This window comes from Thermobia domestica, chromosome 15 (assembly GCF_964235325.1).
Source record: "Thermobia domestica chromosome 15, izTheDome1.hap1.1, whole genome shotgun sequence".
NCBI classification, from domain to species: domain Eukaryota; kingdom Metazoa; phylum Arthropoda; class Insecta; order Zygentoma; family Lepismatidae; genus Thermobia; species Thermobia domestica.
Window position 1 is genome coordinate 58,216,289 of NC_137468.1, and position 25,176 is coordinate 58,241,464.

Genomic DNA, 25,176 nt, shown 5'->3' on the forward strand with positions numbered 1-25,176 from the left:
AAACTAATACTTATAACATCTCCGAGATGTTTGTGAATAATAAATATGTGTTCATTTCATTTCATTATTGCTATACCAAAAGTTTGTAGGCAAAGGTTAAATCAGTATTAATGCTCATGTAAATTTTGGAACTTCATGTAAACCATAAAATGTTACTTCAAGTATTACCTCGTCCAATTTATAACATCATGTTAATTCTTACTGATATACTTGCATAAAAAAGAAAAATAGAAAGTAAAAGATAAACTAAAAGAAACATATTGACTTATGAGGCAGTAATGTAGGGCCTGGAATTATATACCTCAAAAGTCGAAATCACATTTAATATTTTGCATACTTCCCCAAAACATACAAACACCAAATTGCGCAAACATGTTCAACATTGGTGTGAGTAATGGGAAAATTCCAATCTCGAGACAAAGGCGCAGTTTCCCATGGAAATGAAGTGTCGAAATTTTTCGTCGTTTCGAAATGCTGGTTTTTATGGTAGTTGCGCATATCATTGAAACGTCGTAGTTTCTCAGCCACTAAAGAAAGGAACGTCGTTTATGTTTAAAGAAAATGTTTAAAATTCGTTAACGTTTGGCAGCTGAAATCGAAAACATGTGAAATTTTAAACCTCTGTTGCTACAAAGTCAAAATTTCGTACGCATGTCTATTCTGATGCGAAGTGTGCGAGACTGTGGTTAAAATGAAAAAAAGTATCCATTTTGGGTGCAAGAATGTCCATTCAAAGACTCAAGGGAACTCTATGCAGATATGGTGGAAACACGAAATTTCGTTCAAATGTGCAGATTATAGCGTAAGTAAGAGGAAAAATCCGACATGTTAGAAAAGTCGTAACCGTGAAAATTGTAACTTGCGCTCATGGTAGATCAGTTAAGTTTAGGAAGAAGGGTAGTTTAAGCGAAGCAACAAATCATTGGAAAAGTCGCCATCTTGAATGTAAAGTTGCCACGTTGTTGAATTGACTTGCTTTGCCTTGTTATGTACTATCTGTACTATAAGGTAATAGAATGGTCAGTTCTCAACGTAGTAGCTTGGCTCAGAGGCAGTCAAGGTTGGATTCCTGGCAAAACGTTTATTTTTGTCTAGTATTTTTCTTATCACGATTGCTTTGTATTCGGAAAGTAATTTTTGTTTGTATTGCGCGAACCAAGTATATTATGACTTTACATATGCGTTTTCTAAAGCATATCTAATTAAATATTATCAATAGCTTTAAACAGTAACAACTAAAAATGAAAATAACAAAGAGGATACTTCAATACTATATAATCCAATTAAAGTTTTCTACCTACTTATTGTCTATATGGGAGGTTTCTTAACCATGTCCCAGTTGCTCATCCTCGCTAAATTATTGTTAATATTTGTAAAGTTTTTTGAATATATTGTTTAGTTGTAGTTCAAGATGCTATGCAGGAAACAATGCAGTTTGAATGGAAGTGTGTTTGGTAAGAGGTCTCTGCAGTAAAAGAAGTAAATTCGTTTACACTACTCTTTTACAAGTTAACACGGATTATTGCAAAGACATGACCGTGGGTCTGGGGAGGGAGCCCCCAGCGACCCTTAGTGAGTTTGGCATGTAACTTCTAAAGAATAATTAATATGGAAAACATATTAAAATTTAACACCAATGATTAAAATTATATGTTTACTGGATATTTTAAGCAATATGTCTAACTATTCAGCACAGTATTTTTAGTAAATCGTACTTTCTTTCAGGAGCGAAGCAACTTGTTTCGGTGAGAATAGTAGCAGAGGAAAACAAAAGACCTTTCAAGCTATATGTGTGTCTCTGAAAGAATTCTTTCTCTACTCAAGTTTAGACACAACGACATACATTGGGAAGCACTCTTCAAGTTTTATTGTTAGGTATAGTAATGGAAACTAATATTCATTTCAATTATATATGATATAATGAGAAGTTCTCTAATATCTGAGTAGTATTACAGTAATTAGAAAAATGAGCGGAATACTTAGTGAAACTATTCAATCTTTACAGTACGAACGGTTGATATCATTTGCTAATAGAGTAGTGCGGCCTTAGGATCTCAGCAATGACGTCTGATAATATCCAAAAATAGGAGTTACATTTTTCATTTGCCTGGTTCCGAATCAATTTCAGTTGTTGTGCATACATTGAACGAAATAGGTACAGTAAACAAAGTACGGAAGTAATAAGGTCTTTAATGTAACGTATTCCAATGTATTCTACTGGCCTTGTTGCTCGAGTCATCGGTACTCTGTTCCAACTGTAAACATTGTCGGTATGCAAATGCTAATTAGAGACAACAAGAGTGTGCCGACGAGCCTAAATGTTACGAATGTTTGAAGGTCAAAATAAAACTTATCCTAATCGATCTCCGTGTCTGCATATTAAGACTAGGAGCATCATAATCTTGCTTATACTAGAAGCATCAAAGGGGTCAGTTTGACCCCTACTTAAAAATACACACATTAAACAGTACTATTCTTTATTATTTGTATACGTTTGGTGTTGTTGTAGGGTTTTTAGTATTTATAAATTAAAATTTCAATATTTTGTATCTTAATTTTACATTTGTTATTGTTCTTAGTGAATAATTTTAATATTATAAGTTTCGTAATCTATAAAGGTACTTAAAATGAAGTTACATTATATAGCAGATATAATTAACACTACTTATTGTTACTGTAAAATTTCTTAGTTTCCCTACAAACATCATAAACAATAGGAATTAAAATAAAATATAATAACAAAATGAATTAGAACATGAACTTGTTTACAAGTAGGCATGTTTTATAATGTTCACATCTACATGCCTACTCATCACATTTTGAACAAATAACGTACTTTATGGTGAACTTTTCCAGGATCCACAGACGTGCCTCTTACAGTGGAAACAATAATCTTGTGTTTTGTTTCCATTGCACTCAGATACTTGACATCTCTTCCGCTTGGTTGTTTGAAGCAATCCAGGTACACATTGTTTGGAACGATTACCGTCCTCCTTTAGTGTCTTCACTTCCGTACACTGTTCCTCTCCTAATGCTAAAAGAAATTGATGGCGAGTGATCTTTCTCGTTACCAGCTTGTAGAGGACGAAAGCATTTATAGCTGCCAAATCAAGGATGTTATAGAAAATCTGTACTGGCCATTTTCTACTCGCGGCTTTCACGGAGTACTTTCGTGCCATCTGATCGATTACATCAACTCCAACCTTTTGTTTATTGTAAAATAAAATTGTTTCAGACATTTTCTTCTTATGGCTGATATCGATGTCAACATAAGAGTGAAGGCTATTCAAAACATGAAGGACATTTTGTTCTTCTTACAATGATATGCCATGAGCGTGATATCATGCATACAGAATTTTACGCCATATTTGTCTGGTTTGTTGCCCATGAATTGTATGAATTTTCACCGCATCTTCATTGGAAACAGTTGTTCATCAACCTTACAATAAGGTTATGGATTTTAGCACTCTTGAGAGTTTTCAATAAAAGCTTTCCAAACCGTGGAAATCATACAAAACTTGTCAGATTGATACTTTTCCATCCTAGTACTTTTTATATCGAATCTCAGAAACCGCATGATTTCTCTAAATCTTCTTATTGACATTGTATCACTGAAAACTCGCGGTACCAATTTCTTTGACCAAAGGCTCTTTATGCTAATCCCCTTCATCCCTAAAGCACCGCGAAGATAAAACAACCCTATGAAGGCGTCTAACTCTTGAAGTGAAACTGACCAAGTTGGGTCATTCAAAAATCTTTGAGCTTCGACTTCCGTACACTTCTTTATGCCGCATAACAGGTTCATCTATTATAAGTCTGAAAGAACTAGATCCTGTGTCGTCGATATGCCGAAAAGCATATGGGTTTGGACCTGGAGTTTTACGTAACACGTTATGATGTTTAGCCTTTCCGCGAACACTTTCACAGGTTTGTTCGACCCAAACTGTCTGATCTCTGGATAATTCAAAATTTTCAGCATCCGTCTCATCTCCATGCTTTCACTGTCATTAAAATCTTCATAACTCGCAGAAACACTTTCCCCATCTGACAATTCAGTAATGCTGATATCACTAATGCATTCATCGTCACTTTTATCACTATAGTCACCACCAGAGTCGATTCCATCAATAGCCTGTAGTTTTTGTAGTATTTCTTCCGACGAAGGTTTTTTTCTCAGCACTCATCATGCACCACACTAACAGCAACCAATTAGAACACACATATAGTGAATTATATCAACCACAAAAGTAATACTAATTAGTATGTTAAAAATATGTATCAAAATGTTTGCAACTGTCAAAAATCCGCATTGTAGGCATGAGGGTCAAAATGACCCCTGTGAGGCTTCTATGTAAAATGTAAGAAAAGTGGTATATATAAATATTTTTAAGTGTGAAAATGTGATTTAGTTAGAGTATTGGTAGAGTGATAAAAAGTCGGGACATCTGGTGGCCGCATTTTCAAACCTTTAGAAATTATAACAAAATAATCATCCAGTTGGGTCAAAATGACCCCTCTGATGCTTCTAGTGTTAAAGGAGAAATACGGATAATGTTCACAAGAGTCTACTCTAATGCATAGGTATATAGACCCAGGCTTATCTTGAACGTTCGAATCAACCATTTACAATACCACTTTTGAAAATCAGAAACCTTTAATTTCACCTGTAACATGTCATATGAATTGTCAAGATACACTCTCTAAATAAAACAAGATTACTACCACTGAGATCCTGATGATTGTTCACTATGTGAGAAACGCCTACACTGAAAAAAGAAACGTGAATTAAGTGATATGATCATAATCGAAGCCCGATATGTATGTATAGTAACGATGATTTTCCGATTACTCCAAACAGTTATTATGTACAAAAATAAATGATTTCATGGGTTTGATGGTTAAAGTATAGATTAATGAACTTTTATTAGGATTCTTAAATGTTGGATGTAAACTTAAAATGCCTGGTTACACATAAACCTCGAAGAACGTGCTACAGAGGCAGGTGCAGCTAAGATCTCGAAAATTATTAGCATTGAATACTGTTCTGTAATTTACGTACTAGAGATAAACTAAACCAGGATGTGTGATCTGCATTTGAATTACAGAAAAAGCCTTCTCCTCTGTACTACATTAATGTGATCACAGTTCTCCAACTCCACAAGCTTTCCAATTTCTAAATCATTCTAATTTTTTAGCCTTAACATGTAAGTTCGAACTCATGAACTGTAAAATTCTTTACCGCCACTACGGAACACATTCCTCATTTACAAGATATCGGGGTACATTAATAACTATAGTTGTCTTTTGAATTTTGTTTTACGAAAGACCAATATTCGCTCGGTAATTTTCGAATTGTTACGAAAGAGTGAGCACAGAACAAATATTAAAGATTTTTTACTCCTATAAGAAAATTTATTATGACATTAAAATAGAAAAATATATGGTTCCCATAACAAGACACCAGTAAATTCACATGGAGAACCAATGTTCTTTTATTAGTAATTCTCTTGACATAGGATCAGATTTTGTCGATATAATTAAGTAGTGAGGATGAACAACAAAATACTCTCATATTGATCAAACTAAAAGATGCCAAAATACGAAAAACTCAATCTTTCTATTGGAATTTCAAATATATGTCAATGTAGTGAACATGTTAATTTCTTCGTCCTTCGTGCGAGAGATCTTGGTTTTGATTTAAAGTCGAGACCTTCGTCGGAAAGTTCTAACAGCTTTTCTAGCCCTGTCATTCTGTTTTTTCCGGGGTTTTCTTCATTCACACCACACATATTTTTAAATGGCACCTAACATACAGGATCCAGCCCAATTCCTTCCTTTACCATTCCTTTCTTGTTTCCTTCTTCCCCGGATGCTGTGCAAGCTGAGGGACGTCATCTCTTCTTAATTCCATCATGAGTAGTAATACTTAGAAATGTGTATATATAAGTTTAACTAAATATTGTCTTAGTTTTCAAAAACAAATTAAAGTCTTTTATGTATCCAACGTAGAAAGAAACACTGAATTACCATACATGTAGGTAGAGATGTGTGCTTTCTCCAATTTAGGAGAGGAAATTCACAAATTGGTAATTTCCCTCTAGTCACACGCGAGTTCAGTGGAGCTTCTCAATTCACCCTTTCACGCATAATGACGACCCGCTATATGATTAAGCCAGACCTCGCTGCATTCAGAGATGCAGTGGGCCGTTATGAACACTCATCCCAATCATTTATAATTAGTTAATGATGGCAACCGTTCTTAGCGTGATTACTATATTATACTGCTAAACATTCGACATACTCCTGAAAAATATATGAGTCAGAGACTTGGGAATAAGTCCGTTTTCAATAAAAGTATTCTTCCTTTGTTCATACGAATTGAATTCTTAACGACATTTTATTTTAGGCTTTAATTTGTTATTGTTATCACTACTTTTAGTTGTTTCGTTGCATGTTATGTACACTCTATCATCTTATTTGTAGTACTAGCTTAATGAGATCTAATTTTATTTTATAAGTGGTTTGGATTGCTTTGGATTATCTTATTTTATAGAGCTTACTAAAGATGTATGTAAATTTGGAAATCTTACTATTATTATTACTATTTTATATTGGAAATCCTGTTCCAAAGATGATGTATCAGTCATATGTGTCTTTTTGTCACGGAGGCAAATATACTGAATTCTGATTTCTTTATTTAACATATAATTCATAAATCGTTATGTATTACTATTATTGTAAAGATGATGCACAAAAGTACCGATATGGTTGGAAATTCACAGGAAACATTTTTCAAGTGCCACACTCCTATTTGCTTGAAACTCCTGGAGTGAATAAAGGAATCCAAAGTAGACATATGTGTTTTTATATCGGGCAACATTGGGGATGATGAGGCTAAATACACCCCTAAAGTGCGAACATAGGGCAATATGACATTTTAGCTAGTCCATAACAAGAAACACAGTAGATGGATCCCTTGTAAATATTGTCCAGGGTGAGATATAAGATTGGAATTCGTTACTACAGTTTGAATTGTCGTTTGCACCTGTTTTATAAAGCAATATGTTGAGCATGGTTACATCACAGGATTCTAGAAATTAAATAATAATACGAACAATTCATAATACAATTGGGTACTGAATTTAATTCGTTTTATCCATGATAAGAATCTTACAAGTGGAAAGTTATTTCGCATTAATAAAAAGACAATCATCATGCCTCGTGTCCTATATATCATTGAAGACGTGCACGGAGCGATATATATATAAAGAATAAAGTCTTATTTTTTATTTATATATATATATATATATATATCATGAGCCATGCTTATCGTTGTATTTACTGGGCAAGAGTAAAGCGTCTATCAGAGCAATATGTTGAATGACAAGTGTGCCGATAAGTTATCAGTGAACAATGGTCAATCCGTAAATCGTATGCCTCGTGTCCTATATATCATTGAAGACGTGCACGGAGCGATATATATAAAGAATAAAGTCTTATTTTATATATATATATATATATATATATATATATATATATATATATATATCATGAGCCATGCTTATCGTTGTATTTACTGGGCAAGAGTAAAGCGTCTATCAGAGCAATATGTTGAATGACAAGTGTGCCGATAAGTTATCAGTGAACAATGGTCAATCCGTAAATCGTATGCCTCGTGTCCTATATATCATTGAAGACGTGCACGGAGCGATATATATAAAGAATAAAGTCTTATTTTATATATATATATATATATATATATATATATATATATCGTGAGCCATGCTTATCGTTGTGTTTACTGGGCAAGAGTAAAGCGTCTATCAGAGCAATATGTTGAATGACAAGTGTGCCGATAAGTTATCAGTGAACAATGGTCAATCCGTAAATCGTATGCCTCGTGTCCTATATATCATTGAAGACGTGCACGGAGCGATATATATAAAGAATGAAGTCTTATTTTATATATATATATATATATATATATATATATATATATATATCATGAGCCATGCTTATCGTTGTGTTTACTGGGCCGTAATAAGTCATTATCCAAAATGTGTGTAAAAGCCATTAAATTCCATTAGTCTACTTGTAGTCTATCTTGCTATTATGGACATTCCAGAACCACCTCTGAACAGGGCAAAGTTACATCTTGCAAACTACCTCCGGGAATTGATCAATGACGCTGCAGATAGCGCCAAGTCAATATACAATGAGGACGTTACTGTACACTTTGATTTGGATGAGGATGTCATGCAACCAAATGATATCACCGACTCTGGAGAAGTCGATAAAACTTACGAGATATATGTGAAGAAGAACATCGGGGACCTACGGTAATATGAATGTTGAGTCTGTGGACTTGGAATACAAGAGGAAAGCAGTTGAATTATGGAATAGTGGACAACGAAAGAGATTGTCGTTACAGTACGTTATGCGGCAATACAAGAGAGTGACGTCCCGAAAACAGTCGTACCACTGGGAAGAGCAAATCTTTCCAGGTGGAACATGCAAAGACAAAGTGCGTGAGGTGTCGCTCCTTTCAAACTGCAGTAGGTTCACATTTACCTCAGAATGCCGTCGATCTGCAGCGGTGGGCTTTCCAAGCAGGTAAAGATCATAACCTCGCTTCATTTACGGCTTCAAAAACGTTGCTGTGATCATTTAAGCGGGCGCACAATGTTTTTTCACGTAAAAAAAACAAACTTATTGTTGTTTTCCAACATTAGCCAAAGAGTATCTCTAACGGCTTAACTAGTTACGGTCTTCTTAACAGGTGTAGTATTGCGTATGTTTGCAGTTCAAGTGTCTGTTTAACCCTTCATCATTCACGTTGGCCGATTAAAAGGAACGTATGTCCTACTTTTGATTACTTTGCTCACTTCAGGAGTTTCAAGCACATCCGCTTTGTGCATTGCTAGTTATGGCCCTCTAAAATGTCATATTGCCCTAAATTTGTACTTTAGGTGTGTGTTTACCCATTTCATCAACCACGTTGACAGACATGAAAACACATGTGATCTGCTTTTGATACTTTATTCACCGTAAGAGTTTCAAAACAAATCCGCTTTGTGCGTTCCTACTTATGGCCTTGCGAAAATGTGTCATACTGTCCAATGTTCCCACTTTAGCGGGGTGTTTACACCCTTCATCTTTCACGTTGGCCTATATAAAAAACAAATATATCCTACTTTTGATTCATCTATTCAGTTTAGGATTTTCAAACAAATTCGCCTTATTCGTTGCTAGTTATGGGCTTGCTAAACTGTCATATTGCAGTATGTTCTCACTTTAGGGGGTGTTTACCCCTTCATCCCCCACGTTGGCTGATATAAAAAACGCGTATATCCTATTTTAGATTCCTTTATTCATTTCAGGAGTTTCATGCAAATCGGAGCGTGACATCGAAAAACCTTGCTGTAAAAACTGCAGCACATATTGTTTCGCATACAGTACATTATTTGGGATATATCTGTAATAGAGTAGTTTTCGTCTTAAAGAATGTGGTATTTTCATTGAAAATAAAATAAAGCAGCTGACATTGCAGACTGCGATTTAGGATGTATAGAACATTGTACACAACTAAAATAGTGCCATAAACGGGACCTGGATTTACAACAGTAAATTGGCTGGAAGATGCTACACAACCTTGTACACAGAAAAGAGCTGAACAACGTCGATAAATTGGCGGGTATGTAATATGCTATGACCTGATTTCCAGGAATATGCTATGATCGGATTTCCGTGGCGGGTTCAAGTTTTTATTTAATATAGCAGTGAAATTTCAAAATCGTTCTATAGTGTGTTATACAACGAGTAGTTTGTAGAGATATTTTGATTCTTTCAGCTTTATTTTGAGCAGCAACCTACAAATTAAATATGTGACGGTTCTGCACTGCTCCCACAAGACCACCATTAGCAGGATATTTTTGCATCCGTAAATAATTTTAGAGGTTAACAGTTTCTTTTAAAATTTACTTGCTGACATTTGTCAGTGGCAAATAATATGTGTTCAACCGTAAGATAGACTAGCTAAATTTAAATTTCTGATTATTTCAAATGAACATTTATGCATGCAAAAGCAAATATTGTCACTTTTGTACACATTATAAATGAGTAACGATACATACATTTTATATACTTTTTTGTTTAATTTCTTTAGGATTTTTTGGTTCATTGTATTGGCAGTATTTGCTGCATTGTGCGTTTTGTCTACATGTTCTCTATCGAATACATTCTATTATAATTCAGTTTCCTACGAAGTGCTTCAAAATGACCAATCATGGAAGTCTCCTCTGCCAGCTGCATTCTTTTGTCAAGTCAAGGAGGACGTGTGGAAACTGTAAGTTATGCTAATTGCAAGCCTATTTAAAATTTAAATTTGGAAAAATACATAATTCGGTGTAGACAAGTCTAAAGAGCATAGTAAGTAATTTAGTGACATAAAATCTAACCAGGAAAAAGTTCCAGAAACTGCTGCACCAGAAAGGCAGTGCATTGTCGTGAAGTGGGGTCAACTCACTTTGCTTGGGAACTGTGTGCATAGCTGCTTGGTCCATTACACTAAAAACTTCTGTATTCCCACATAAGTAGCATCATTTGACAAAGTGCTTGAGGGAGGAATTCTTTATGGATGAGAGCCTCAGAGTCGAAGAACACCACGAACATTGTCTTGATGCGAAGTCTTTTACTTCTCACTCCGACGCAGGACCCCCCACTCCATACTTCGACAGTTGTTTCAGATCTTACGTCAGGCAACCGGTCTCGTCACCCGTAAGGATGGTATTCAGGAAATTTAGATTTTGATTTGCCGTATACATGAGGTCTCCACAGACGTCAAGCCGAAATTGAATTTGATTTGATTTTCAGTTTAATGTCCCTTTCAGCAGCGAGGTTATATCAGACGGGACCTACTGATTAACGGGAATCCGAACCACATGAGCACCGCCGGGAAACAAACCCGGGTCTTCCACGCCAAAGGCACGCACACTAATTGCTTAGCTACAAAGGATCTCCGAAGTTGAATTTGTTCCGGCGTTAAAATGTGGCGCACTATTTGAAAGCAAAACTTGCGTTTAACCAAATGCTGAATCACTGTGAGATTAACCGTTTACTACCAATTCCGACTTCCTCCGCTATCATTCGCACTGTAACATGACAATCCTGGGCCTAAAGTTCCTTCACTTCCTGTATGTGCAGGCTGGCCAGTTGGGGATGTCTTACAAAGTGTCCTGTCTTCTCGAAAACTTTCTAAAAATTCATTAACACACTTCAAAGTAACACGTTGATGCTAGTGGTCTACTAATCCACGCTTAATTGCATGCATGGTGAACATGCCCACGACCGTTCGGTCTATTTGATAGACGGGTTCCGCGAGAATGTAACGCACCCCGCCCGTGGTTGCTCGTGCTTGGACTTAAGTCCACGTGCACAAGTGCACCGCCAAGATTTGCCCCTTAATCTTGACACCAAAGTGTGTAATCCCCATTCATTGAGGGAGTTGGATACGCCCACTACGCGGCCAGACCGAAGTCCTGAGTGCCTACCAGTTAACCTACTGGTGGAGGCGGTCTTGCTACCGAGTCAGGCCCTACCATACTCTGCCGGCATGGTGCCCGAGCGTTATAAGGCAAGCTCACCTCCCGCACATGTTCACCATTGCCCAGGTTCCTGAGATTAGTTCCCATTTGCTACCGAATCCCACCACAACCCGGCAGAGTCCAACCCAATCCGGAAACCCCAGGCAATGCCCGAGGGTGCTAGTGGCCCGGCCCTGCCTACCTCTATCATTCAACTGGCAACCGCCGTGTGTAGAGGCACCACACACACGTCGAGATGCTGGGCATCTCATCCCGGATCCAATGGTACGTGTTAAGTCACCATTTAAGTTTGGAGCCAGCCCATATCCTACAGGGTTACCTCCCTTCCACGGAATTAGTACCGTTGCCCAGGTATCTGGGATTGGACCTTTCCCGTTTCCGTTTGGTTCTCCTAGCAGGCAGGAATCTAACTCTCCCCTCCCGGTAGGATCGTCCAAGCAATACGGGACTACCTCTCTTTTACGTGTTGAGGTACCATATACACGCTGAGATACTCAGTATCTCTTCCCGGACCCAATAGCACGTGTAGGTCGCCATTTGGGAGAAGGGCCGTGGCCACTGCTCTCCCAGCACAATCTCCGTAAACGGTTGTCAGCATTTCCTAAGTCTCTTTCGCTGATTTTTCAAGTTTCAAACAGAACAGCATATTCGTTCACTGCTCCATATTTGTATCAATCTTTGGCTTCGAGTCCTTGCACTACACCTTCACTCTATAATGTGCTGTTTACACACGATAAGCACACTTACACCTCCGCCACTCAGGAACTTGTTTAGATATGTCTTTTCCTTTCCGGTGCAAAATATGACGGTCACCTCCTCTTACAACTGTGAGCACTATGACGTCATTAAAAGAATTGTTTTGGAAGAGATTGTTGTTATTCCTTCTTATATACAAGGCAGTTGTATTTTGATTCATAATATTCTTATATATTATTTACTGATTAGCCATTCACGTATGTCACTATATTTTCTTTCTAACCAACGTTCCGAAAACATGTTCAATCTTGATGAACGTCTTCGAAAAAAAGCACCTATAGTATTGAGAACGGAAGGTAGTTTTAAATATTATAGAGTGCTAAAAATGGAGTTAATTTTTTCTTTCATTTCACTTCAAAAACTACAGTAAGACACAAGTATAATTTTAGGTAAGATATATGAAAAGGATAAGTAGTTTAAAAGAGGTGTTTCGTACAGTTACAGAACAGCAAATATTATTAGGGATTTCCTTTAATTTCAAAGTTATTCCATCTACGTACACACATAATAGCCCTACCAAAATGCAAAGTAGAACTGCACCTTACTCACAATGATTAGATAACTAACATGTGCTTTTCCACAATAAACTCTTACTAGACTTTGAAATTATTGTTTACCACAACCTCAGATAAATTATTTTTGCTGGAGACTACATTCAGAACATGGCACACAGGCACATTTTACAGATCTTGTCATTCTTTTGTTCCCTTTTCTTCTTTTCGGTGATCAGAGGAACACGTTTGCAGACGAAATATCAGCACCAGACAAGTATTTAACACAATGTTTGGAATTAGTATTCATTCAGCCTTAACAGAGCTTTCGGACCACTATTCTTCTAACACCACAAATGTGATTTTATAAGAATAATAATTAATAAAGCGGTTTGTGTCCTTTCTTTCAGGCCATGCTCGACAGTGATATTGAACTGTTCCTTGAATGGAGAAGCTTTTGAATGCTGTAAATACATTGGAAAGATTTCGACGGATTTTGGCTCATGTTATGTCATGAACTCAAGGCAAGCAAGGTAAATTATGAACAGTACAAAGAAAGAAAATTTAAAATATTTTGAGTTAGAAATGAATAGCAGACAAAATTGTCTTCACTGATATCGCACTAAATTAAGTTCATATCCCACATATGATATACATATATATCAAAGAACTTAGTGTATTTAAAAAATTAACTCTGGTATTACATTTCTATAAGAGAGCGAAATTAATGTTAAGTGAAACACAATTCTTATTAAAATATGTTAAAACTGTAACAGAATAATAGATAGAAAGTTACAGAACTATAGGATACTGTCAAACTTGCAAAAATAACTCACCGAAATCTAATCTCTCCAATAGTGTTTATCTCCAAACAACGAAACCTAATTATCCTAGTTTTTATTACACTTAAATTACACTACGACTTCTCTTCAACTGTTTGTAACTAGTCGAAAGCTCACCAAGAATCATTGGAACTGATTCATAAATAATATAAAACTGATCAAGGCTGGGGATCTTAAAGCTAAGCTCAGAAATATTTTAATAATTGGTGTTTTGTATGCTTTCTTCGCATGTGGTAAATATTTCTTACAGTTCATTGTGTCAGCATTGATCCGGGGATGGCTTCTCAGACAAAGCGTATCTGCTCCAACCTTGCTCATGGCCGGGCTTGGTGACACCACGTGTAATATATGCTGTGTTTTATGGTTAAGGGTGCTCGTTAATACAGGTGAAGGACACTAACCTACCCGCCTTTATAGACAGAAAAAAGTTATTTTTGGTTTAAAAAATTAGCTAAGTTCATTGAAAAATATGGTGATTTCTAAAATATCAAAATAGTAAAAATAATAAGAACATTTACACACTAATATTTGGAAACATAAATGTCATTTAGTATAACTGAACGATATATATACTTAACAGAATTGTTTTTGTATACTAAATGAAAACTATAATTAAATTAAACTGAACATTTATATGAAGAATAAGCTACGTCAATCAATACAACACAAATAATGATGTAACAATATTAGATCACAAGATAATATTCAGTACCCAATTACAGATTAATACACGCTGTAAATAAACAACAAAATTTGCCATCAATTAACGAGTCAAATATAACCAATACTTGATTCGCTCTTACAACATTAAATTTGATACAAAATATATTTAATATAATTTATAACAACACTCATCATGTTAGTGACACCCAATATCAAAAGCGCTTGAAATTTATAAATACAATCAAATTTTACAATCACAATTTCGAAGTCACAAACAAATTTTTAGTTTCTAACCGATCCAATCTACGGGTGTAACGGATAAGCAGCGCATGCAACACATTGGATGTAACTTTTATTTCGAAAACAAACAACAAGGAGATCTATGTAAAAAAAAATAGAAAATTGATTAAACTACTTTTCATTTTAGTCGTTGAGTCAGAATCCAAAAAATAGGTTTTTGGTTTCATCTCTAAGGACTTGATGATGTGTACCTTTTTGTACTCACAGTGGTCCAAGGTGTTCATCAAATGATGATACCCTGAAATTTGTGGTAGTTTAAAGCTGCCATATTGAAAAATGGCTGCCATGTCTCTACATTTACAAGGTTTTGCGCATTTATCCCATAAACGGTTCCTCTTATCGAGAAAATGAAGAGGTATGAAATTGAAGAGGATAAAATTTTGCACATATTATGTTCAGTAATATTTTTTATTAGAACCAATCGATTAGGAGATATTTGCGATTAAAGGAAAACGGCCTTGTTTTAAATTGTAACATTTATTATTTTCCCTGGAAATATTTTACCGAGATACATATTTCTGAAGTATTTAATATTTGTACTAATAAGTTCCTTCAAAAATTATTCATGTTAGTGTTCATCTTCACTGCTGTCGTCATCAGATGACAGTCCAGCGTCGAAATCAGTGACTTGTTCATAGTTGGAACAGGTCTGTATTTTGCAAATGTCTGTACATCTGAGGCTGTTGGAAAGGCACATACATGAAGGCATGGCACATTTTCTTGGGCAAGAATATGACATCAATTCCAAAACAGCTTCAGGGGCAGGAGAACAGTCCATCCATTGTACTCCCAGACAAGATCTTCCCTCACTGTCCGTTGTAGAAACCCAGCCATGGTCCACTGGGGATGGAAGCTCTGAATCAGCTTGTAGACATTTCTTCCAAACGAGGGCTTGGTAGTTTGCTCTTCTTATATGTTGACAGAGCGTGTTCCGACATGGAGGAAGGCTATGAGGTTCAACAGACCCCTTTTTAGCAGAAAATATGCTGTAACGCAATTCATTAATGTCAGTAAACTTTTGCTGTCAGGAGTAGAGCTGGCAAACAAAGAACTCAAGCTGCTTCTTTGTTTCCTCTGGTATTTCAGCTTGAGTTCCAAGAATACTTAAAGCGGTTCAGAGTCTAGTTTTGTGAGTTATTACCTTGTAAGCAGCAGATTTCCCCTTGCCTGCAACTGCACTTACTGCATCGCACCCAGTAAATGAATGAATTCCGGGCAATGCTTTACACACTTCTTGACCTACAAAAACATTCATCTCACTCATGTTGTAGTACTTTATTCTGTCACTAGATCCACATTTTAGAAATATTGATCCCTTGTACTTTTTCAACTCTTCTTCTATAGCAAATAGTGTAATAACAGCAACATCTGTGTCAACGGAGTTAATAATTATCTTTCTAAATCCCGAAAGAAGAGCATGTTGTACGTGAAGAAGAAGTCGGGTATCCGCCTCTCCTTGGAAACATGTCAACTCAGGAGCTTCTTGTGCCAGTTTGCTTGTAATTTTATGGCACTTTTCTTCACAAGTAACATACATAACTCGTGTATTCAGCTGATTGAGATGCTGCTCGCCCTGTCACTCTTTCCAAATGAAACGTATAAGTTCCTTTTTGTTCTCGTCATCAGATAAAAACTGCTTCCATTTTCGGACTGAATGGGCAGCAGTTATATGTTTCACTTTTATAGAATCACCGACAGCTCGATATTTTCGTTCGCTACTTTTTATAGACACTTGTCTGTACGTATCAAAGACAACGTGAATTGTCTGAGAAGATACGGATTCTTGTAATATTCTCGAAAAGAGCTTGTCAGCTACTTCGCCAAATGTTTGTGGTCCCTGTGGCAGCTTTTGAACAAGGCACATTCCATCAAAGATGTTAACAGCGCTACTAGGAATTTGCCCGTCAGTTGAAAAGTCTTTGGTCAGGATTTCCATCAGTTTGGAGTTAGCAGTTTTTCGAATCGAACCATCAGGAGTAGCCAAAGACCATGGAAGAGGTCCCAGAGGATACGAGAAAAGATTTCGCATGTCCAACTCTCTTCGGCTAGCAATGATTGCCATGTGAGCAAACAGATTTCTTTCCGCCTTGAAAGCGAACTCTGTGTTATTCATCTTCACACTCTCTTTCTTCTTCAAATCAGAGAACGTCTTCAGTTTCTGCTTCTTGAGAGGCTTTAAAAATCCTTCTTGTTTTGAGTCTTCATACAGATGATCTTTCTTGAATTTTTCATAAGCTTTTTGGACTACTTCATATGCTGTGACCATGTCTTTGACAATTTCTCGAGTTGGCATAGCTCCAGTAGATAAACTGATCGTATCTATTTCTTCAAACGGATTTATCCATTCATTGGTCATCAGGTTTTGTAAAGCTGAAACGTTCATATTTATGGATCCTAGGCAAAGAAAGATTTGGATGTAGCACAGATTGTCCTGAAGAAGAATTGCAGCTTGTTCTTTCACGAACCATGTGAAGAAATGCTGCTCTCATATCAGAGTTTAAATAATATCTTTCAACTGCTGCAAGTCTTCTGCTGAACTTCGTTGTACCTTTTGTTCCCTGTGTGCCTTTATTTATGTTTTTTTTTTTTCAATATTATTTTCAGAACATTTTAAGAAAAATAACTTTTGTTAATTTTATTCCGTTAATTTGAGTAACTATCAAGAAGGAAAAACTAAAATAGTGTAATATTAGCGGTCATTTTCCAATATGGCGGTCATTAGCTACTCTGTAACTGACATCATGGATAAAAGCCATTCTGATATTGTGTAGCATCAAAAATGTATAGTACACCAAGTCCACAGAGAGGTAATCATACAACTCACTTGTTAACAAATGGTCTCAAAAATTGCAGTATTAGCGGCCATTTCCAATATGGCGGTCATTAGCTACCCTGTAACTGAGAGTATCATGGATAAAAGCCATTCTGGTATTGTGTAGCATCAAAAAATGTATAGTACTCCAAGTCCAGAGAGATGTAATCATGCAACTCCCTTGTTAACAAATGGTCTCAAAAATTGCAATATTAGCGGTCACTTTCCAATATGGTGGCCATTAGCTACCCTGTAACTGACAGTATCATGGATAAAAGCCATTCTGGTATTGTGTAGCATCAAAAAATGTATAGTACACCAAGTCCACAGAGATGTAATCATCCCCATCAGGATGCCGCGGTCGGCAAGAGGGATTGCCGCCGTCGACGGTGGCAGGCCGCCGGTAGGCAGCCGGCACCCGTCCGCGGCGGCACGACGATCTACTTGTTCAAAATTGCCGACCTTTTGCCGAGGCGGCAAGCGGTCGAAAATCGTAAAAAATAATGCCCTTTGCCGACTCTTTGCCGACTGTTGCCGACCGCCAGAGTCGGCAAAACAGTCGGAAAGACCTCTTTCCGACCCTCTGCCGACTCCTTATGCCGGCCTCTTTTCGACGGCGGCGCTGGCGCATTTACTGCACCTTTACGGCTGTTTGCCGACTGCTCGGCAAGGCAACTTTCCGACGGCGGCGCCGGCGCATTTAATGCTGATTTCCGGCTGTTTGCCGACTGCTCGGCAAGTCAACTTCTCGACGGCGGCGCCGGCGCAGTTAATGCTAATTACCGGCTGTTTGCCGACTGCTCGGCAAGTCAACTGTTCGACGGCGGCGCCGGCGCATTTTATGCGCCTTTCCGGCTGTTTGCCGACTGCTGGAAGGGACCTCTTTTCGACGTCGGCTTCCCGATTCTCCCACTGGCGGCATCCGACTTCTTGCCGCCGTCGAAAAGTGGCCCTTTGCCGACTGGAAATCAACACTTCAGGAAGGCAAAATTTTCATCAGCCTTTACATTAGTCTTGCCTAAGTCTTCCTCCATGCTATGATTTCTCAACAAGGAGCAGCCTTGGAAGTTCTTGAAGTATAATACTTGCATTTTTTTGTGTGTCCGAGTATAAAATTTGATCTTTTTGCTTTTTTGCAGCACTTTCAGCCAAAAAACAAGAAATTGAATGGGACATGGAAATATTATATACTTTCAGAACTAGCAATTGTGCCCTTCATGAGAAATCATAGCACGGAGGCAAACTTAGGCAAAGCTACTCTAAAAAGTGGTGAAAATTTTGCCTTCCTGAAGGGTTGATATCCAGTCGGCAAAGGGCTACTTTTCGACTGCGGCAAGAGGTCGGATGCCGCCTGTGGGAGAATTGAGAAGCTGACATCGAAAAGAGGTCCTTTCGAGCAGTCGGCAAACAACCGGAAAGGCGCATAAAATGCGCCAGCGCCGCCGGTGGAAAGTTGCCTTTCCGACCAGTCGACAGACAGTAGAAAAGATGTGTAGCACTGCAATGAAAATCATGGCGGATTCCCACCAGTAATAAAAATGAAATGAAATCTTTAATTTTACGTCCCACGGTTATGCCGGTTAGGCTAAAGGAGACGGTGATGATGAATAATGAATGAAATGGTGGAATGAAGAAAGTGGGAGGAAACGGGAGAACCCCGAGAAAACCCACGTACGGTGTTTGTCCACCACAAAGTTCACTTGGCGGGAGCAGGGTTTGAACCCGAGACTCCTAACACCAGCGGTGAACGCTCTACCACTGAGCCACCGCGGCTTCCCCCACCACCAGTAATATTGCACTCGGTACATACGCAGTACATTTCTACAATTCTCAGTACGATTTAAGTGCTATATAGAGGAAAAGTATCTGGGAATGACTTACAAATGCTTAAAAGCGCACTAAAAATAAAAACTGAGCAGCTAATAATGAACGTTAAGAATAATTCAATTAACATGTCTGTGCGCCTAATGTGAAAAACTTATAACAGTCAGTACTTTTTCCCCTTGAAAGCACATCTTTCACTATCACGACCACTAGGAACAACACTGTTCTATGCAATCAAAATTTGCTAGTTGCAAACGCTTTCTTCGAAAAAAAAAAAGCTGCAGCAATCCGTCGGAAATACGGTCTTCTTAGGTTGTCGTTTTCCCATCAACTATTGGAAAAGGATTTTAAACGTCAATGATTTTCTAAATTTTTTTAAAGTACAGGGGTCAGACTCCCAATGGAAAATGAGATTTAAATAAAAATTAATGAAGTATAAATTATAAATAAAAATACTGTAATAAAAGGTATGTGGTGGCGGAGAGATTCAAACCGAGCCTACACGCAAAAAAAAAGGTTAAAGTAAACAAGAAAAATGTGGACAGTAACCATGTTAGTTTGTCAATATATGGAAAACAGAGACGTGTATCCAAGCAGCCAAGCCAAAAAGGTTAACGAGAGAAGGTGATAGCAACCTTGCGTTACAGGTTATTATTGCTAGGTTACAGTGTAATAACTCACAGGGATACGCTAACCGATCACGCAGTTACCACTTTCTATCATAGCCTGTAACCGGTAACCTAGTTAGTATGTTGGAATAACCGACTGCTCGGTTAATGAAACAGGGTGCATCAACTGCAGTAACCGAGTATTTTGGTTAATATAACATATTCAATTACTTAAAGTAACCCATTTACTGGGTTAAAGTAATACGGTAGGACAAAAGTATAACCAAGTAGATCGGTTCATATAACAAATTAAATTATTTAAGATAACATATTTACTCGATTAATGTAATAAGGTAGGGCAAATGTTTAACCGAGTAGATCGGTTAATTTAACCTGTTCAGTTAATTGAAATAACCCGTTTACTCGGTTAATGTAATAGGGTAAGTTAATCCTAGTAACCGAGTATCTCGTCTAATATAACCTCCTTTATTAGTTGAAATAACCATGACTCAATTTGTTATTACCTCTTTTGCTTTGTTGTCCATATATTGACAAAGTTTCCAGGGTTAAAATTGTGTTTAACCTTTCTGAAGGTTAAAATTTTATGCCCAATTCAGAACTGTTCTCGCTTTATAATTTTTGAACCACTTAACGTAGCGATGTGAAACTAACGTTTACGTACAAAACAAAATTTTTCTCTAGTTTATAAAACCACATAAAGTGACGTACTTATTTTCAATATGAATCCGAGGACGGTGTCTTATACAGAAAGGTAAAAGCATTGTTTAGAATGATTCAGAATGAATAATTGGAAACGTTAATTAATAATAGTATAGAAAAGGATTATCATTGCAATGCGAAATGGTAATTCCTTAATTTCCTATAGTAATTTGGTAATTGAAATTTGAAAAATTATTTCGGCTGCAACATAACAGATTTCTAAAAGTACAGTAGAGGGTCTATTTAATAATCCATAAAATTATGTTACTACCTTTCTGTATCATTTAAAGAAAGACGAAAAATGTGTAGTTTTATAAAAAGGAAAGAATTTAGCTTTGTGGAATGGATTTGTTTCTCGTCAAAGTTAAGCGGTTCAACTGTTTATACTGGGACACATTTCTGGGATCGACATAAGATCTTAACCTTAAAATGAATACAAAATTTTAACCCTGAAAAATATAAAGCACTTCATAGTCCTGTAAAATACAAAGCTTTTATAGTCCTGTAAAACACAGAACAGGAGATCTGTGAGTTTTTACACATTGTGAACAATATGAAACAATTGAAATAAAAGCAGAACAATGTTTAAAGAGTCATGACAGTATCCCTCCGCCCTTAATGTGAATTCTACTTTCCATTTCCATACTGCAGAGTTTTTGATATTCTGTTCAATTAACTACAAATAGATGGTGAATATAAAATTAACTCAAAAAATTATTCACAGAGTCAAATAAAGTAATTAAATATATAATGATATAATGATACTGCAAAATATCCGTATAGCTCAGCCGTTAGGGATTATGTGTATGAATCAAGCTTCAAATACTGGCCACAATGTTAAACATTTTTCACTAGCAATTAAACGCCTGCGTCTCTGAATGCATTCATTTTCTTATACTACACTAAAACCAAAAATGTCTCTGCATTTGTTGTAACTTTGGTATTAAAAAAAAAGTGGCCGGAGCGATCACTTGTCTGCTTACACCCATGACTATATTCGTAGAAAACAAACACTGAAATGCACTAAACACAAGTTCTAACGACTAAGCTGTCAGTTCTAACTCTATGCCTTAAATATTTATTTAAATACACTTTAAAAGTGGAAATCATATTAAGATAAAATAACAATTAAGTAGGTAACTAATTGTTCATTTAGTTCGTTCCTATATGATTTATACATTAATTGTATACAATGAAACAGAAAAATGTGAGAAAATAATTTATATCGTAAATGAAACAGCCACATGTACAGTATACTCATAGTGCATACCATTATATTGAGAAAAAAGGTTAAAGAAGTCATTTACATAAAAAATGAAGTGTTTTAACATAATACTTTGCAAAGATCCTTTGTTTTAAAGGAATTCTTTAAGAGAATAAATGAAGGGAAGATCACAATTTTTTCTGGTCTATATTAGCACTAAAAACACACCAAATTGTATTAACAAAATACAATGCACATCGTATTAACTTATATACATTAGCCTATGTAATGAACCTTATCATCATTTAGAAGTGATATGTAATATACCTTCGGATGTACTACTACTTTTTTTAAACAGAAATTTGTAGCTTTCCATAACATTGAGTTTTAACACAGATAGCCTTCATACAGTACGTAAAATCAGAAAAGCAAATATATATGAAGTGATTACAATGTTCAAAAAAGCACTATATTATTCTAAAGAATTCCTGCTATCCATATTTTGTCTTGAATAACTCAGCCATTTTTCTTTTTTATCCCATTGATATATACGAGGAAATCTTCCTCTGTTTCTTTCTGTGTTGTATGTTTTTAATATTCATAAATAACATCTAATTTAAATAATAATATACTTATATATACTAAAAGATCATTTTGACAAAGCAAGGGACATTTAAATAGATATTCAGAAGAAATCAGTAAAATCAGAACATCAAAAATTTTATTCATTTCAAAGAAAAGGAAGAATACTTCCCCTACAAATCAATGGGATAGAAAAGAAAGGAGGCGATGGTACTGAACCTCACCGTTAAGGAGCTTGTACTCTGAGAAATATAATTACACTTTCTCTCTTAACTGATTCCACGCAAAAAAAAAGTTAAGAACAACATCAAACAACAGTTGTCTTTATAATTGAAGAAAACTTCAAACCTATGAAATAGTAATGTAGAATTTAAATAGCTCAGAATCAGGATTGTGAGAATATAGAGAGATACAGAAAATTTTACAACACTGCATAGTGTTACGCTGTGCTCATGTGACCCTACCGAAGTAAGCATGGACAGTCGCATAGGGTAAGGTGATCCCAGCCGAGAAATCACCCCACGTTTTGTTTGATTAACTTGTGAAATTGAAGAAGAGAGAGAGAGAAAAACAATAGTTCACTAAATTCACAAGAATATTGCAGAGACCATATGACATAAAGCTTTCTTTCACCTGGAAAATTACTTACATGCCGCGAAATAACAGATTTAAAAAAACGATCATTAAGAAATATATCACTAAGTTCTTCATTCGGGTTAAATGATAAGCTCTTATGAACGAATATATCTTTATAGGAATTAAATAAACCAACGAATGTACAAAACTTAACAAATCTTGAACACTGGAGTCTTTATGCACCACAAACATATGCTTCTAATGAGACTTACACATTCCATTTATACGTCCACAGAGTCACAGAAATCCATTTTTTTATCTTCCTATTTAGTATTAATTCGTAGAACAACCTTATATCAAAGTTTAATCAAATTTCTATTAATAAGAAGAGCGAAATATCACAACTCATTACAGAATCTGCTCAAACTCGTCGTGATAATGTGGATTTCGTTTAGTATCCAATTCTACACTAGATATATTTTACCCTTGCTATCACCAACTTCAGTATGAAGCGGTCTTACACATCTTTTCACATACATGATGGTATAGTTCGTCAACCAACCACTTGGCGGCGCTGATTAACCCTTTAACAAAAGAAAACTAAGACGCAACTCTAATACTATTCTCGTTTTTTTATATATAAAGTTACAACACGTAACAACATCGCAGCGCCCCAAATAAAAAATCTAAGATTTTTTATTATATTTTTTATATATTCTTAACTAGGTCTGGGTCACGTTGGTCTAGTCGTCTAAATTAGTTCTTAACTACAGCCTCCACCTTCTACTTTACCTACTAGCATCCTCTCAAATCATTCATCCACTAATTAAACTAAATGAACAAAAAAAATAATTAAATTCCCCCACATACACTCCAACAATCACACTTTTGTTAGTCTAATAGGTATCCCGGAGTCTTATGTCCGACCCAGAACCAATTACAATTGTTCTTAAACCAGTACGACGAGCTTATTTAGATAACCAAAATTAATTAACGGCAATCAATTAACAAAAATATTATTAAACTACCATATAAACTCCAAAACATAAACATTTGCATAAATATAGTAACTTACAGAAACTGGAATGAATATAAATATTCAAGTTACAGAACAAAAATTTTCGTTTTTCCCGCCTTTTTTTATTTTCCTGGAAGGCTGTCTTCAAACATCACCATTTTATTCCTCCGATGACAATTCAATAGGTACCAAATTTACAAAACATTGGATCGATCCCGACAATAATGCGCATTCATAATCGTATCCTTTATCACATATACAGATCTGCAAATAGAAACAGCTGTTAATAACTTGTATATATATATATATATATATATATATATATATATATATATATACTTTACAGTATTTACATATTAAAAATGTCGACATTTTATTTAACATTCTAAAATTATTTACAATCTCATCCTTAGCTTCCCAAACATTCCATAAAGTTGAAATTACTGTCTTAACTCGCGATACTTCTTCGTTAATGACACATGAGGTTTCCTTACATCACGAGAATCATTTACATTTTTAACTTCTATGGTATTCTGAGTTAAGAATCGTATAATTTCATACGGACCAGTCCAACGGCTAGATAATGACTTCGTGACTTTATCTGCTAGCGACGACTTGACTTGTGCTTTCAACAAAACCTTATCCCCCACTTGATATGAAGTAGATAACCTACGTTTATTATATTGCTTCTTCTTCCTTCGCCAGGATAGTTCTAAATTCTCCAAGGCTTTTACTACCAATTGAGGATCTTTCTTCATCACATCGGCACTGGGCACATTCCATTTTACATCCAACGGATCACAAACGTTATAAGAAAATACCATTTCCATCGGAGTACATTTAGTTTCTGCATGTTGGGCATTATTTATCGAAAATTCAATCTCGTGTAATCCTCGATCCCATTGATTCTGCTTGTTTCCGAAGAATATCTTCAGGCTATCCTTTACAGTACGTATATATCTCTCCCCCGGATTAGAAGCAGCATGATAAGGGGATATACGCACATCCTTGATTCCATTACTAAACAGGAAATCCCTAAATTTAGCAGACGTGTAAACTGAATGATTATCGTGCTCAATTGCAAACGGAAACCCTCTGCGACACATCAGTTTGTATAATTTATTTATCAAGGTCTGGCTAGATAGATTCTTGAAAGGTTCCAGAAACACCATTTTGG